The following is a 14,653-nucleotide window of genomic DNA, read 5'->3' as shown; positions in this document are numbered from 1 at the left end:
GGAGGGACTCCGGCAGCTTCCTACGTTTCCGCATGCCTTCCGCCAGCCTAGAGCGGGAGATCTCCGCTCTGTTATCGCAACTGACAAAATTTTATGAATGACAACCCAGAAGTGTGAAATACCGCACGGATTATATTACCCGCACACACTTTCATGAATCGAGGCCTATGCATTGCGTTAGGGGCACGTTATGCTACCTTAACGTCCCCTAAAACGCAACGTCTTGATGTGAAATAGGCCTTAAACTGTACCTGAGATGGGGCCACATAAAAAAAAAAAAAAAAATTATACATACCTTCCTCCAGACCCCTCTGACCTGATCTCTCCCTCCTCGTCCTCAGTTTCCTCCACGTTCGCCTGCAACTGGCTCCGGAAAATCCTCCAGACGGGGCCAGTCGGCACAGTCCGGCCAGGTGCGCTACCCCATCTCACTCCCCTCATCGGGAGCGTTCTGCGCCTGTGCAGTGGTAATGCACAGGCGTGGAACGCTCCTGGTGTCAGAAACTCATGCCTGTCCTGCATGTGCAGTTGGCACTGGACCAGAAGATTTTCCCAGTACGTTAGCTCAGACAGCACCCCTAATGAGACTTGTCGGTAGTGCGTCGATAGCGGCGCTCGAATGTCCGCCGCTGGCGGCAATACATTACCTGATCCGGCCGGTGCGTATCCCCGCTGTCACTGATGCTCCTTCTCCTTCATTTCTAGTATCGCTCTGAAAATCTGCTTTAAAAACCTCTAGCGTTTTGCAGATCTACTAGAGATTTTTGGTGTGCACTGGGCCTAAATGTTTTTGCAGTTCAGTGTGGTTTGTTGGGTCATAGCTGATTTCTGTTTGGAAGTAATACATTCATATGTCGTGGAGTTTTGTACTGTGGTACCAGTGTGCTGTAGGTGAATACATTCCTTTAGGTTTATGCAGGAAGTGACTATGGATCTAATCTCTGTATGCAAATATTTCTTGTCTTCTATGGTTTAAAAGGAATGTGAGACTTTGAAGTTGACACACACACACACACACACACACACACACACACACACACACACACACACACACACACACACACACACACACACACACACACACACACACACACACACACACACACACACACACACGTATGTACGTACACGTTTTCTAATGTACTGGAGTGTGCATTGACTTCATTTGTCCTTAAAGGAGTTATCAGGGATTTTTATAGAAAATAAACGCTACTTACCGGGGCTTCCTCCAGCCCCAAGCTCCCCGGACCTCCCTCGCCGCAGCTCTGCCTTCAGCCGTTTGCCGGAGCTCCGACCCAGCGCCGCCGGCGCAGTGCAGACCGACCTGGAGGTCGCTCTGACGTCATCGCCGGGGACCGGGTCGGAGCTCCGGCGAACAGCTGAAGGCAGAGCTGCGGAGAGGGAGGTCCTGGGAGATTGGGGCTGGAGGAAGCCCCCGGTAAGTAGCATTTATTTTCTATAAAAATCCCTGATGACTCCTTTAACCACCCTGGCGTTCTGATTAAATCGCCAGGGTGGCTGCGGGAGGTTTTTTTTTTTAATAAAAAAAAAACTATTTCATGCAGCCAACTGAAAGTTGGCTGCATGAAAGCCCACTAGAGGGCGCTCCGGAGGCGTTCTTCCGATCGCCTCCGGCGCCCAGAATAAACAAGGAAGGCCGCAATGAGCGGCCTTCCTTGTTTTGCTTACATCGTCGCCATAGCGACGAGCGGAGTGACGTCATGGACGTCAGCCGCCTCCGATCCAGCCCTTAGCGCTGGCCGGAACTTATTGTTCCGGCTACGCTGGGCTCAGGCGGCTGGGGGGACCCTCTTTCGCCGCTGCTCGCGGCGGATCGCCGCAGAGCGGCGGCGATCGGGCAGCACACGCGGCTGGCAAAGTGCCGGCTGCGTGTGCTGCTCTTTATTTGATGCAAATCGGCCCAGCAGGGCCTGAGCGGCAGCCTCCGGCGGTGATGGACGAGCTGAGCTCGTCCATACCGCCCAGCTGGTTAAGCCCCCTCTACACTATTCAATTCCATGCGCTATTAATCGAATTTGATTGGATTGATTAAATCCGACATGTCTGGTTCGGGAATCCATCGATCATGTGATCGATTTGCATTGAAAATTGGACATGTCGGATTTAATCGATCTGATCGAAATCGATCGCGCCTGGAATTGAATGGTATAGAAGGGGCTTTAAAGGCCTCTGGGCATGAAGGTTTAAGGTCCCCTTTAAATGCCCTAGACATGCAGCAATTTTGCGATCATTACAAGAAAACTCCATACAGACTTAACCACTTCGCATCCAGACCTTTTTTCCCACTTATGGACCAGAGCAGTTTTGACAGTTTAGCTATATCCTTATTTAATCAGAAATAACTTTATCCCTACTTACGATACATAAATTAAATATATATTATTTTTTTTCAAGACAAACTAGGCTTTCATTGTATGCCATTTTTTTCCCTCGAACAATTTTGTTTTCTGTGAATTTTAATGGGAAAACAAGGAAAAAAAACATTTATTTCTCAGTTTTACTAATTCGTTTAAAAATAAAGTGCTATTGTAGATAAAAACACACATTTTGATTGGCTATTCTTACTGCTTATCACAAAACTTAGATTATGTTCTGGTCACAATTTATGGTGAAGATATTTGATTCTGAAATTATACTACAGAGTGTATTGTTCACTATGAAATGTGAAAAATAAAAGTGTTTTTAATAGTAAAAATCAATCTTATTAGCTCAGGAAACATATATTCCCATTCACCAATTAGTGCTGCATCAGATAGTGCCAGAAATGTGCGTAGGAGCAAGGCCAATCCTGCACTGCTTTTCCTACAAGACTTATATCTACTGACTTGTGGCTTAGATGAAGTCACAGAGGACGTATATCTACTGACTTGTGGTTAAAATAATAAGCCTATTTCTTTCACTTCCAATACAGCTAAACCTCAGAGGGATAATTACCATACCCCCAATCTGAGTAAATGCATAACTTTTTTTATTTATTTACTGTGATTATGCCCAGCCTGGGATTAGGCCCCGTTCACACTGCACGCGTTTCCAGACGCGTTTTGGAAACGCGTGCAGGTGCCCGACACGCACGACATCAGACAGTGCATAGAGTGCACTGTCTGATGTTCACACTGCATGCGTTCCGGACCTGTGCGGTCCGGGAACGCATGCTGCACGCATTTTTTGCCAAAACGCGTGACTGTCCCATTCACTTTTCAGTGATGGGATCAGCCACGCAATGCATACAAACGCGGATGGCGTGCGTTCGTACGCGTTGCGTTCCGCGTTCGTGCCCGTCAGCATTTGTAATGTGAACGCGACCTCAGACAATTTGTAATAGGTTATGGACCTCATAATCTATCCCCTTATTCCTAGGGCAGAATTGTGAGTAGGTAGTCCTGTCCTGGTTTTGGTCCAAGGATGAAAAGTTTAAAAAAGGTTATACTGTATTACTGGATTTATGGTACTTGCTACCCAGTGAGGTCTTGGAGTGACCGTTGAGTCCTAGTTGATGTTACAGAAAACAGCAGGGCCCATATGCAAGTATTTTTTTCACCTGCGTTTTCTCCTAGGAGATAATTTTCAACTTCTATTTAACCATTTCAGCCCGCGGGTATTTTTCACCTTATGGACGAGAGGAATTTTCACCTGTCAGCGCTTCTCCCTTTCATTCCCCAATAACTTTATCACTACTTATCACAACAAAATGATCTCTACCTTGTTTTTTCCGCCAGCAATTAGGCTTTCCTTGGGTGGTAAATTATGCTAAGAATTATTTTAATCTAATGGGAATAAGAAAAAAATAAAAAAAATGCATTATTTTTCAGTTTTGAGCCATTACAGTTTTAAAATAATTAATGCTACCATAACTAAAATCCACACATTTTATTTGTCCATTTGCCTTCGTTAGTTAAACGTTCAAATTATACCCCTAGTGTAATGTATGGTGACAATATTTTATTTGGAAATAAAGGTGCACTTTTTCAGTTTTACATGCATCACAAATTTTTAGCCCAATATTTATTAATTTAATGTCCTCTTGACATAAATAACCATTTATTTTTATTCCCCAAACTCGGTAGGTGTGTTATACTATTTGGCCACAAGATGTCCCTACTGAGCAAAAATCCCATTAGCGTACAAAGTACGCTAATGGGGATACAATGTATCACTACATTGTAACCAGGGAAGTGACGTAGGCTTCCATCGATCACAGCGGCGGCGGGGAAGTTATGAATGGAAACATTGTTTCCATTCATAAATTTAATGATCGGGCGGCGGAAACCGGCGGGAGATAGCGCGGCGGCTCCATTTACAGAATAAACACTGTTTTTCAACAAAAACAGTGTTAATTCTCGGCGGACATGCTCGGATTGGCACAGGGGACTTTTGTCCCCTGCAGCCAATCCCCTCTGCTAGCAGCAGCAGCGCGATCGCGTACATCTGCCCGCACGATCGCCTGCAGACCACCCAAACTGCAGGGACGTGACTAGCGCGTCCCTGCGGCTCTAGCACTTGCCGCTGCGGACGTGAAGCTCACGTCCGCGCGGCTGAAAAGGTTAAACTAACTTTTTAGCATTTTACAATTGAAAAAGTACCGCAAAGTTGGTGAAAAAGTACTATAAAAATTTTGAGCATTTCCTTGTTTGCTGATGGCTTAAAAAGCATTTTATGACAAGTTGTAAAAATATCACCTAGGAGAAAACTCAGGAGAAAAAGTGAATTGTATATGGCCCCAGGTGGATAATACACACCAGGCATATTAAAAATCCCTATTGTTTTGTTTTCTAGCTGCAAGCCTGACCCACATGGAAGTGGTAGAGAGATCTGTACTTCTGTGGCTTGGATTCGTGGCTGCTGTTTCCAGTGGTTGAGCTATGGCAGAGGCAGGGTTTGCCATGAGGCTATTTTTGATGTACATTTGTACATTCAGTCATTTGGTAGTTTTTCTCCTGATTTCTCTAAGAAGCTGTGGACCTTCGTTGGGGCACTCCATGTAAAGTCTAATGCTGGAACAGTTCTAGAGGGAAAAACATGTTATCTACTCCAGTCTTGGGGCTGCAGAGTTCAATGGCTAGATGTATGTTCCATCCAGTTTTTGTTCTATACTCCCATTGTGACAGGTCCTATAGGAGTCATCAATTCATTTTTTGCATTGGGAATCTGTTGCTGTGAACTTTGTGACTGTGGCCCAGAAAGCTGTCAATACAATCAAACCATCAATCAAACAAATAATCTTGTGGTTGAAAAACCAAAACAAAGCCATCAGAGACAGCAGAAATATTATTAGTGGCCAAATCACCAGTTTGCTTCATTCTTGAAAAAGAATGCATCGGTGAGCTCTGCAACACCAAAAAGCCTGGATGACTATAGTTTTTTCCATGGTAAAGAAAAAAAATTATCATATATAGCTAATTCAAGAACACTCTCCAGATTTTTGTCTGCAATGCGCCTCACTCTTAAAGATGCCCATATATCTAGCAATTTTGCAGTACAATCAACCATTCAGTTTGATCATTTTATCGAATCGAGTGTGTTCCAGAATTCCCAGTCGATGAAAAGTGGCTGATTTCATGTCTAATCGACCAGCTTACTCGATTGAGCAGGATGCAAGATATCAGTTGATTGCACAGGAATCGGCTACTGTTCACATGTCATTCGATCAATTTTTGCATTAAGAGCATGGAGACACAACAGTCAGATCAATCGGTGTAGGTGAATTGCATAGGATATAGTTTGTAGTGTGTGTGTGTTACTAGTCGATCGACTTTCGATCAACCATACTAAAGTCGATTCCTTAATAAAGTAGATTGCTTTGTCGATCGAATCAGAATCGCTAGATGTATGGCTATGTTAAAGTGGATCCGAGGTGAACTTTTACACATTGCATACAGTGATGTGAAAAACTATTTGCCCTCTTCCTGATTTCTTATTCTTTTGCATGTTTGTCACACTTAAATGTTTCTGCTCATCATCAAATACCGGTAACTATTAGTCAAAGATAACATAATTGAACACAAAATGCAGTTTTAAATGATGGTTTTTATTTAGTGAGAAAAAAAAACCTCCAAATCTACATGGCCCTGTGTGAAAAAAATATCGCCCCCCCCCTTGTTAAAAAATAACTGGTTTATCACACCTGAGTTCAATTCCTGTAATCGCCCCCAGGCCTGATTACTGCCACACCTGTTTCAATCAAGAAATCACTTAAATAGGAGCTATCTGACACAGAAGTAGACCAAAAGCACCTCAAAAGCTAGACATGCCAACATCCAAAGAAATTCAGGAGCAAATGAGAACAAAAGTAATTGAGATCTATCAGTCTGGTAAAGGTTATAAAGCCATTTCTAAAACTTTGGGACTCCAGCGAACCACAGTGAGAGCCATTATCCACAAATGGCATAAACATGGAACCGTGATGAACCTTCCCAGGAGTGGCCGGCCGACCAAAATTACTCCAAGAGCGCAGAGAAAACTCATCCGAGAGGCCACAAGAGACCCCAGGACAACATCTAAAGAACTGCAGGCCTCACTTGCCTCAATTAAGATCAGTGTTCACGACTCCACCATAAGAAACAGACTGGACAAAAACGGCCTGCATGGCAGATATCCAAGGCGCAAACCACTTTTTAAGCAAAAAGAACATTAAGGCTCGTCTCAGTTTGCTAAAAAAACATCTCAATGATTGCCAAGAATTTGGGGAAAATACCTTGTGGACCGACGAGACAAAAGTTGAACTTTTTGGAAGGTGCGTGTCCCCTTACATCTGGCGTAGAAGTAACACAGCATTTCAGCAAAAGAACATCATACCAACAGTAAAGTATGGTGGTGGTAGTGTGATGGTCTGGGGTTGTTTTGCTGCTTCAGGACCTGGAAGGCTTGCTGTGATAGATGGAACCATGAATTCTACTATCTGCCAAAAAATCCTGAAGGAGAATGTCCGGCTATCTGTTCGTCAACTCAAGCTGAAGCGATCTTGGGTGCTGCAGCAGGACAATGACCCAAAACACACCAGCAAATCCACCTCTGAATGGCTGAAGAAAAACAAAATGAAGACTTTGGAGTGGCCTAGTCAAAGTCCTGACCTGAATCCTATTGAGATGTTGTGGCATGACCTTAAAAAGGCGGTTCATGCAAGAAAACCCTCAAATAAAGCTGAATTACAACAATTCTGCAAAGATGAGTGGGCCAAAATTCCTCCAGAGCGCTGTAAAAGACTCGTTGCAAGTTATCGCAAACGCTTGATAGCAGTTATTGCTGATAAGGGTGGCCCAACCAATTATTAGGTTCAGGGGGCAATTTCTTTTTCACACAGGGCCATGTAAGTTTAGAGGGGTTTTTTCTCACTAAATAATAAAAACCATCATTTAAAACTGCATTTTGTGTTCAATTATGTTATCTTTGACTAATAGTTAACGGTTTTTGATGAGCAGAAACGTTTAAGTGTGACAAACATGCAAAAGAATATGAAATCAGGAAGAGGGGCAAATAGTTTTTCACATCACTGGAATTGTTCCTTTCCTATTGTTTATAGGGCATTTCTCAAGCCAAATTTTTGTTTTTGTTTTAATACTCGAATTCCCTATAAACTAAATAAGCCACACCCAAAGGTTCAGAGAGCCTTGGAAGTAGCAAGGGCTCATGGGAGCTCAGTCTGGGCAGGAGGAGGTGGAGGTGTTACTAGCCATTGATTTCAGAGGCAGAAGGGAGGAGGAGAGGGGATTAGGCTGATGGCTCAAGGTACATATAAACCGGTCTCAATGTAATGTTTACAAACAACATGGCTGCTGTCATTGTATCACAGGAATAAATAATCCTATTCTAATAACTGTTTGAAGCTAGCTTTGCTGTGTAAACCATCTAAACTTTAGATAAGATCTATAGACAAGTTACTTGTTATAGTTAGTTAGTTTTTCATCTCGGATCCGCTTTAAGGTTCAAGAAAAAAAACTCCATGAATGCAAACACCTGACCACATTATGTGTCTCGCTTGCTAACAACCTTAGTGAAAGCAGAAAGAGTAATGTACATGCAGCAAACTGCAGTGCAGCCTTGAAATATCCCAATATTTGATTTCCATTGGTTCCAGTCCTAATTAGGTCTGTGCTTGATTGCATAGATGAATTGCTTTCACTTCTAATTCATAGTAGTATTAATCCAAAATTACAGGGGTATCATTGTCCAAATATCAATGAACTCAGTATGGCCATCCTCATACCATCCTCTCCCATTGTTACTGCTGTAACTGGTTTTCTATTGTTTTTAGATAATTTCATTATTTGTAAATGAATTCTGGAGTACTGTTCATCTTTTACAGTTTGTCACATTCTCTGCAAGCAGGAATAAAGTGATGGATTAAGCCATCAATTCCTGGCTAGTTTGTCAGGTCATGTTGGTGCATACAAACCGCATTCCCAGCATGTCACTCAAACACTGACTATACGTTTTAACTGTATTTTAATCTTAAGTGACACATATGTCGTGTTTTATAGATTTTGTGCATACTGATGTTTCATGACTGTAGTTATCTCGTCTTGCAGCGCTGGGTCCCCGGATTGAATCCCAGCCAGGTCAACATTGAATCCCAGCTGGGTCAACATTGCCATGTCTGCGTGGGTTTCCTCTGGGCACTCTAATTTCCTCCCGCATCCCAAAAACAAACAGATAAGTTAAATGGCATCCCTCAAAAAATTGACCCTAGGCTACAATACATCCACTTCTTGATATGATACATATATAGACATAGGACTCAGGTAGGGATTAGATTGTGAGCTCCTCTGAAGGTCAGTTAGTGACAAGACTATATACTCTGTACAGTGCTATGGAATATGTTGGCGCTATATAAATACTAAATAATAAAAATACTAAATAATAATGTCCTAATAACTTTAACCATTTTGAAGTACAACTGTGTTTATTTTCAGGGCTGTGGAGTCGGAGTCGTGGAGTCAGGCAATTTTGGGTGCCTGGAGTCGGAGAAAAAATGCTCCGACTCCTAATGAATTTGTAACTGTAATTAAAATAGAAAATATGATAAAATGTTCTATTTCTCAGATAAGTCATTAAAAATGTGTGTGTGTGTGTATGTATGTATGTATGTATGTATATGTAATAGTGCTGCACAGGTGTAGTATGCTCCTGGCGGCGGAGTGTGTGCATGCGCACTACACCAGACTGGCTCAAGTACCTGGACTCATAGCAGAAGATCCAGGTGGTGGAGGAGGACAACGAGGGACTGATTATCCTGAAGGCGGCTGGAGGAAGCCCCAGGTATGTATAAAACTTTAATTTCATCTGTCTCAGGTTTACTTTGTTACACAGTAGTACTATACTCAAACACATACTCCCCCTACCCTGCGGTCTCTGGAATGCCAGATCCGTCCGCAACAAACTTACAGCAGTCCACGACCTCTTCCTCTCCAAATCCCTCACCATCCTTGCACTCACTGAGACATGGCTCACCCCCTCTGACTCTGCCGCAGAGGCTGCCCTCTCCTATGGGGGTCTTCACCTCAGTCACACCCCCAGACCAGACAACAGGACCGGGGGAGGGGTGGGTCTGCTCCTCTCCCCATCCTGCACCTTCCGTGTCCTCACACCACCTACCTCTCTACAATTCACATCCTTTGAGGCCCACACCATTCGCCTCTACCACCCCCTCCCTGCCATTGTTGCGGTCTTATACCGCCCTCCGGGCTCCACCCCACAATTTCTCGATGACCTTGCCTCCTGGCTCCCTCATATCCTCTCCTCTGACCTCCCCACCATCATCCTTGGGGATTTCAATATTCCCATCGATGAAGCCCAGAGCTCTGCTGTGACCCGGCTACTCACCATTGCCAACTCACTTGGACTTGTACAACACGCCGACACCCCCACTCGCACTGCAGGTCACACTCTCGACCTTGTACTCACTAAATCCACCACCATTGCAGACCTTGACATTGCACCCTTTCCACCCTCAGACCATCACCTTCTCACCTTCAACCTCCTCACGGAAGGCACCTCCAAATTAGCCACCCACCCACCTGGTCGATGGCAGCGAGACCTACGCAAGCTCAACCCTAGTGTCCTTGCTGACCCCCTCCATGCCCTCTCCTCCACTCTCCCCACCCTAACCTGTCCTAATCTTGCTGCAGCTCAGTATCGTCAAACTCTCTCATCAGCCCTAGAGAAAGCTGCTCCACCAATATTTCGCCACAACCGACCCCCTAACCCCCAGCCCTGGCGCACTACCCATATTCGCATCCTCCAGAGGAAAACACGCGCCACTGAACGGAAATGGAGAAAAACTAGACTTAACCAGGATTTCCTACAGTACAAGACCAACCTGCTGCAGTTCCACACTGCCCTTGCTCATGCGAAGCAGGAATACTTTACCAAGCTCATCGGAGCACAAGCTTCCAACCCCCGGCGTCTTTTTGCCACCTTCAACTCCCTGCTTAAACCCACCCCCCACCCTCCGTTTACTCCCTCTCTGCCACAGATTTAGCCACCCACTTCACCAACAAAATTGTCTCCATCTGCCAGGAAATATCCAATCTCCAATCTTCACTTCCCACCCCCTCCCAACCAGCTCCTCCTCCACCCTATCCTCCCCTCACATCCTTCACTCCTACTACCACCGAGGAAGTCAACCACCTACTGCAGACTTCCCATACCACTACCTCCCCCCTTGACCCCATCCCTTCGGATTTACTTCAGCCTCACTTCACGGAATTGGCCCCAGTCCTCACTACCCTGTTCAACCTCTCCCTATCCACAGGCACCTTCCCCACAGACTTCAAGCAGGCCATTGTACTACCCCTGCTCAAGAAACCCTCACTCGACCCCTCGCTACCCTCCAACTACCGTCCTATCTCCCTCCTCCCCTTTGCCTCAAAACTCCTTGAGCGTCTGGTTCACAAACGCCTGACCCAGTACCTCAATGCTAACTCACTGCTAGACCCACTCCAATCTGGATTTCGGCCTGCCCACTCAACCGAAACTGCTCTCACCAAAGTGGTCAACGACCTTGCCTTAGCTAAAGCTGAAGGTAAATACTCCATTCTCCTCCTCCTTGACCTGTCAGCAGCTTTTGACACAGTAGATCATCCCCTACTCCTCCAGTCCCTCCAGTCCTTGGGCATTCACGATCTCGCCCTGTCCTGGCTTTCATCCTACCTCTCCAACCACTCCTTCACGACCACATTCAATGAGTCCTCGTCCACCCCCAACCACCTCTCGGTGGGAGTCCCCCAAGGTTCGGTCCTTGGCCCCCTACTGTTCACCCTATACACATCCTCCATTGGCAAGGTTATCTCCTCCATGGGTTTTAACTACCATCTGTATGCAGATGACACCCAGATCTACCTCCACACCCCTGACATATCCACCACTACCATGGACAAGGTCTCCTCCTGCCTATCCGCCATCTCCTCCTGGATGTCTGCTAGGTTCCTGAAACTAAATCTAGACAAAACGGAATTTATGATCTTCCCGGCCATCCACGAACCTCCCAGATGTGCATGTCACTGTTAACCACACTACCATTCGCCCTACCTCTCAAGCCCGCTGTCTGGGTGTCACCCTGGACTCCACACTCTCCTTCACTTCCCACATCCAAAACCTCACAAAGTCCTGCAACTTCCACCTTCGTAACATCTGTAAGATTCGTCCTTTCCTGACCTCTGCCACCACCAAACTCCTCATCCATGCCCTCATAATTTCCCGCCTTGACTACTGCAATGCCCTGCTGTCTGGTCTCCCTATGACCCGAACAGCCCCACTGCAGTCTATCATGAATGCGGCAGCCAGAATTATCCACTGCTCCCATCACTCCACCACGGCAGATCCCCTCCTAGAATCCCTCCACTGGCTTCCTATCCAGTCCAGAATCAGATTCAAGATACTGTGTCTGACCTACAAATCTGTCCACAAAACCTGTCCAACCTACATTTCCGATCTTACTCAGAGGTACACACCTAGCCGCTCACTCCGCTCTTCCAATGAACTTCGCCTAACCACCCCCCGCATCACCCAGTCCCATGCACGCCTCCAGGACTTCTCAAGAGCTGCTCCAACACTATGGAACTCCTTCAACATCTTCAAGAAAGCCCTCAAAACTCACCTTTTCACTATGGCCTACTACCCCTCACAAGTGCTCTAAACCTACAGCTGAACTCTGGTCCCCTACCATTCGTGTCCTTACCTCTCCCTCTAGATTGTAAGCCTTTGGGCAGGGTCCTCCTCCTTTTGTGTCCTACCTGATCTGGCACCTCCATTACTGTGAACCCATGCCATGCATTTGAGTGAACCTAACTTGCCTAATCTCCATGCTTCATCCAGTGACTAAGCATTACCTTGTACTAATACTGTGCTGTGTGATCTGGTTTTCTTGTATTCCTGTATTGTCATATTGCTGTATGTCACCCCTAAATATTGTCTGTAACCTAAATTAATGTTCAGCGCTGCGTAATATGTTGGCGCTTTATAAATACAATAAATAATAATAATATACTCTACATATGCACTCCCCACAGAGCTGCAGGGAATCCACTGAGAATGCTGTGCACATTGAACACAGAGGTGTTGTCTATCACCCATAAACCTTGTTCAGATTGTGCATGAAGAATGTGTAATAGAGGAAGAATCTCCTCATTCCCCTGCAGAGTACCTGCACATCATTCTTACATGTACCCACACTTACATTGGCTAGGGCCTGATAGATGTTCTTTGTTCCGGTTTGTACCTTTTACAAGTACTCTTACCAAGGACTAGTTTTAGTCTAAAGGGAATAAATATAGTAGTCTACATATCCTTCTCACTTCAGTTGTCTTGTAAAATTCCTAAGCGTTGGCAGTTAAGAGACACATTTCATGTTACATACTTTTAATCAACAAAATTGTAATATGCAAATTAGAGGAGTCTGAGTCGGAGGAATCCTAAACTGAGGAGTCGGAGTCTGTGGATTTTTGGACCGACTCCACAGCCCTGTTTATTTTAACCTCTTACTGCATCTAGTGCAGTATATCTATGCCCTGGGAAACTTCATCTGACGTCCCAGGGAGGTAGATCTTAGTTTTCTGCTGCGGGAGGTAGCTGCTCACCCCCTCTCCCTTTCTTTTTGCAGAAAAAAGACAATTCAAAAAAAATACTGTGATGTGAAAAACTATTTGCCCCCTTCCTGATTTCTTATTTTTTTTGCAGGTTTGTCACACTTAAATGTTTCTGCTCATCAAAAACCGGTAACTATTAGTCAAAGATAACATAATTGAACACACAATGCAATTTTACATGATGTTTTTTATTATTTAGTGAGTTTTTTTTCTAAATAATAAAAACCATCATTTTAAACTGCATTTTGTGTTCAATTATGTTATCTTTGACTAATGGTTACCGGTTTTTGATGAGCAGAAACATTTAAGTGTGACAAACATGCAAAAGAATAAGAAATCAGGAAGGGGGCAAATAGTTTTTCACATCACTGTATATAGTTACCTTAGGGACTGAACTTTTTTTTTTTTTTTTTTTTTTTTTTTTTAATGGGCTTTTAATTTGTGATGGGCGCAAAATGAAAAAAATGCCCCTTATTTCCAAATATTGGCACCATACAATGTACTAGGGAAATATTTTAAACGTTGCAATAACCAGGACAAATCGGCAAATGTGTGGGTTTTATCCACAGTAGAAAGTTTTGATTTAAAACTGTTAAGGCTGAAAACCGAGAAATTATTTTTTTCCCATTTTATTTCTTATTAACATTAAAATGCATTTAGAAAAAATTCTTAGCATAATGTACCTCCCAATGAAAGCCTATTCGGTGGCAAAAAAACAAGATACATGGTAGATCATTCATTGTGATTAGTAGTGATTAAGTTATTGGCAAAAGAAAGGAACGCACGCCGACAGGTGAAAATTGCTCTAGTCCTAAAGGGGAAAAACCCCTCAGTGGTCAAATGGTTAAACTGCTAACATGAAGCGGTTTCCACTGACTAAAGGGACCCAGAGAGGAGCCAGGACGATGCCGGGGGACCTCCCGACCTACGGTGGGCTAGAGAATTTCTGGTTTTGTTTTTGTTACTCCTCGGAGTCCCCTTAAGATTATTTTTCAGCACCTTGTAATTGAAAAAATGCCAAAAGTAAGTGAAAAAGTATTGACAGTGATCCAGTGTATTTTCTTGCTTCCTGGTGGCTTAAAAGGCATTTTAATGACCAGGTGTAAAAATATCAACTTGGAGAAAATGAAGGAGAAAAAGTTAATTGCATATGGACCTTTGTCTCTCAAGGTGTTGTAAGGACTCTACCCTCCAGGAACTCTGTTATGCAAATCATGACACTTTCTGGTGTGACTAATCTTCCTGCTATGCTGGGAATACACGTTACGGTTTCCGCATTTGATTCTCCGCGCGATCTATAAATTCCGACATGGCCGATTCTGTTCCGCTCGATTTCTCATAGAAGTGAATTTTAAAAAAGATAAGAAAAAGGAGAGGAAGATAAGAGAATCGAGCAACTAACAAATCGCGCGGAGAATCGAACACAGAAAACGTAACGTGTATTCCCAGCAGTTACATTGAGACCATTAATCACTCATTAAAGGATAGCTGTAAAGGTGCCCATACACTAACTTGATTTCTTGCCGATAGACGGCAGATTCGATCACTGTGAT

At 44.2% G+C, this 14,653-nt stretch overlaps 1 protein-coding gene across 5 annotated transcripts in view; it reads left to right on the top strand.

The window, feature by feature from the left end:
• WIPF2 (WAS/WASL interacting protein family member 2) overlaps positions 1-14,653 on the top strand; it is a 79,179-nt gene that overhangs the window by 14,542 nt on the left and 49,984 nt on the right. The gene's annotated exons all lie outside the window — the stretch shown is intronic.

This window comes from Hyperolius riggenbachi, chromosome 12 (genome assembly GCF_040937935.1).
Source record: "Hyperolius riggenbachi isolate aHypRig1 chromosome 12, aHypRig1.pri, whole genome shotgun sequence".
NCBI lineage: Eukaryota > Metazoa > Chordata > Amphibia > Anura > Hyperoliidae > Hyperolius > Hyperolius riggenbachi.
Note: the sequence above shows the minus strand (reverse complement) of the source record. Positions and strands in the feature narration are given on the sequence as shown.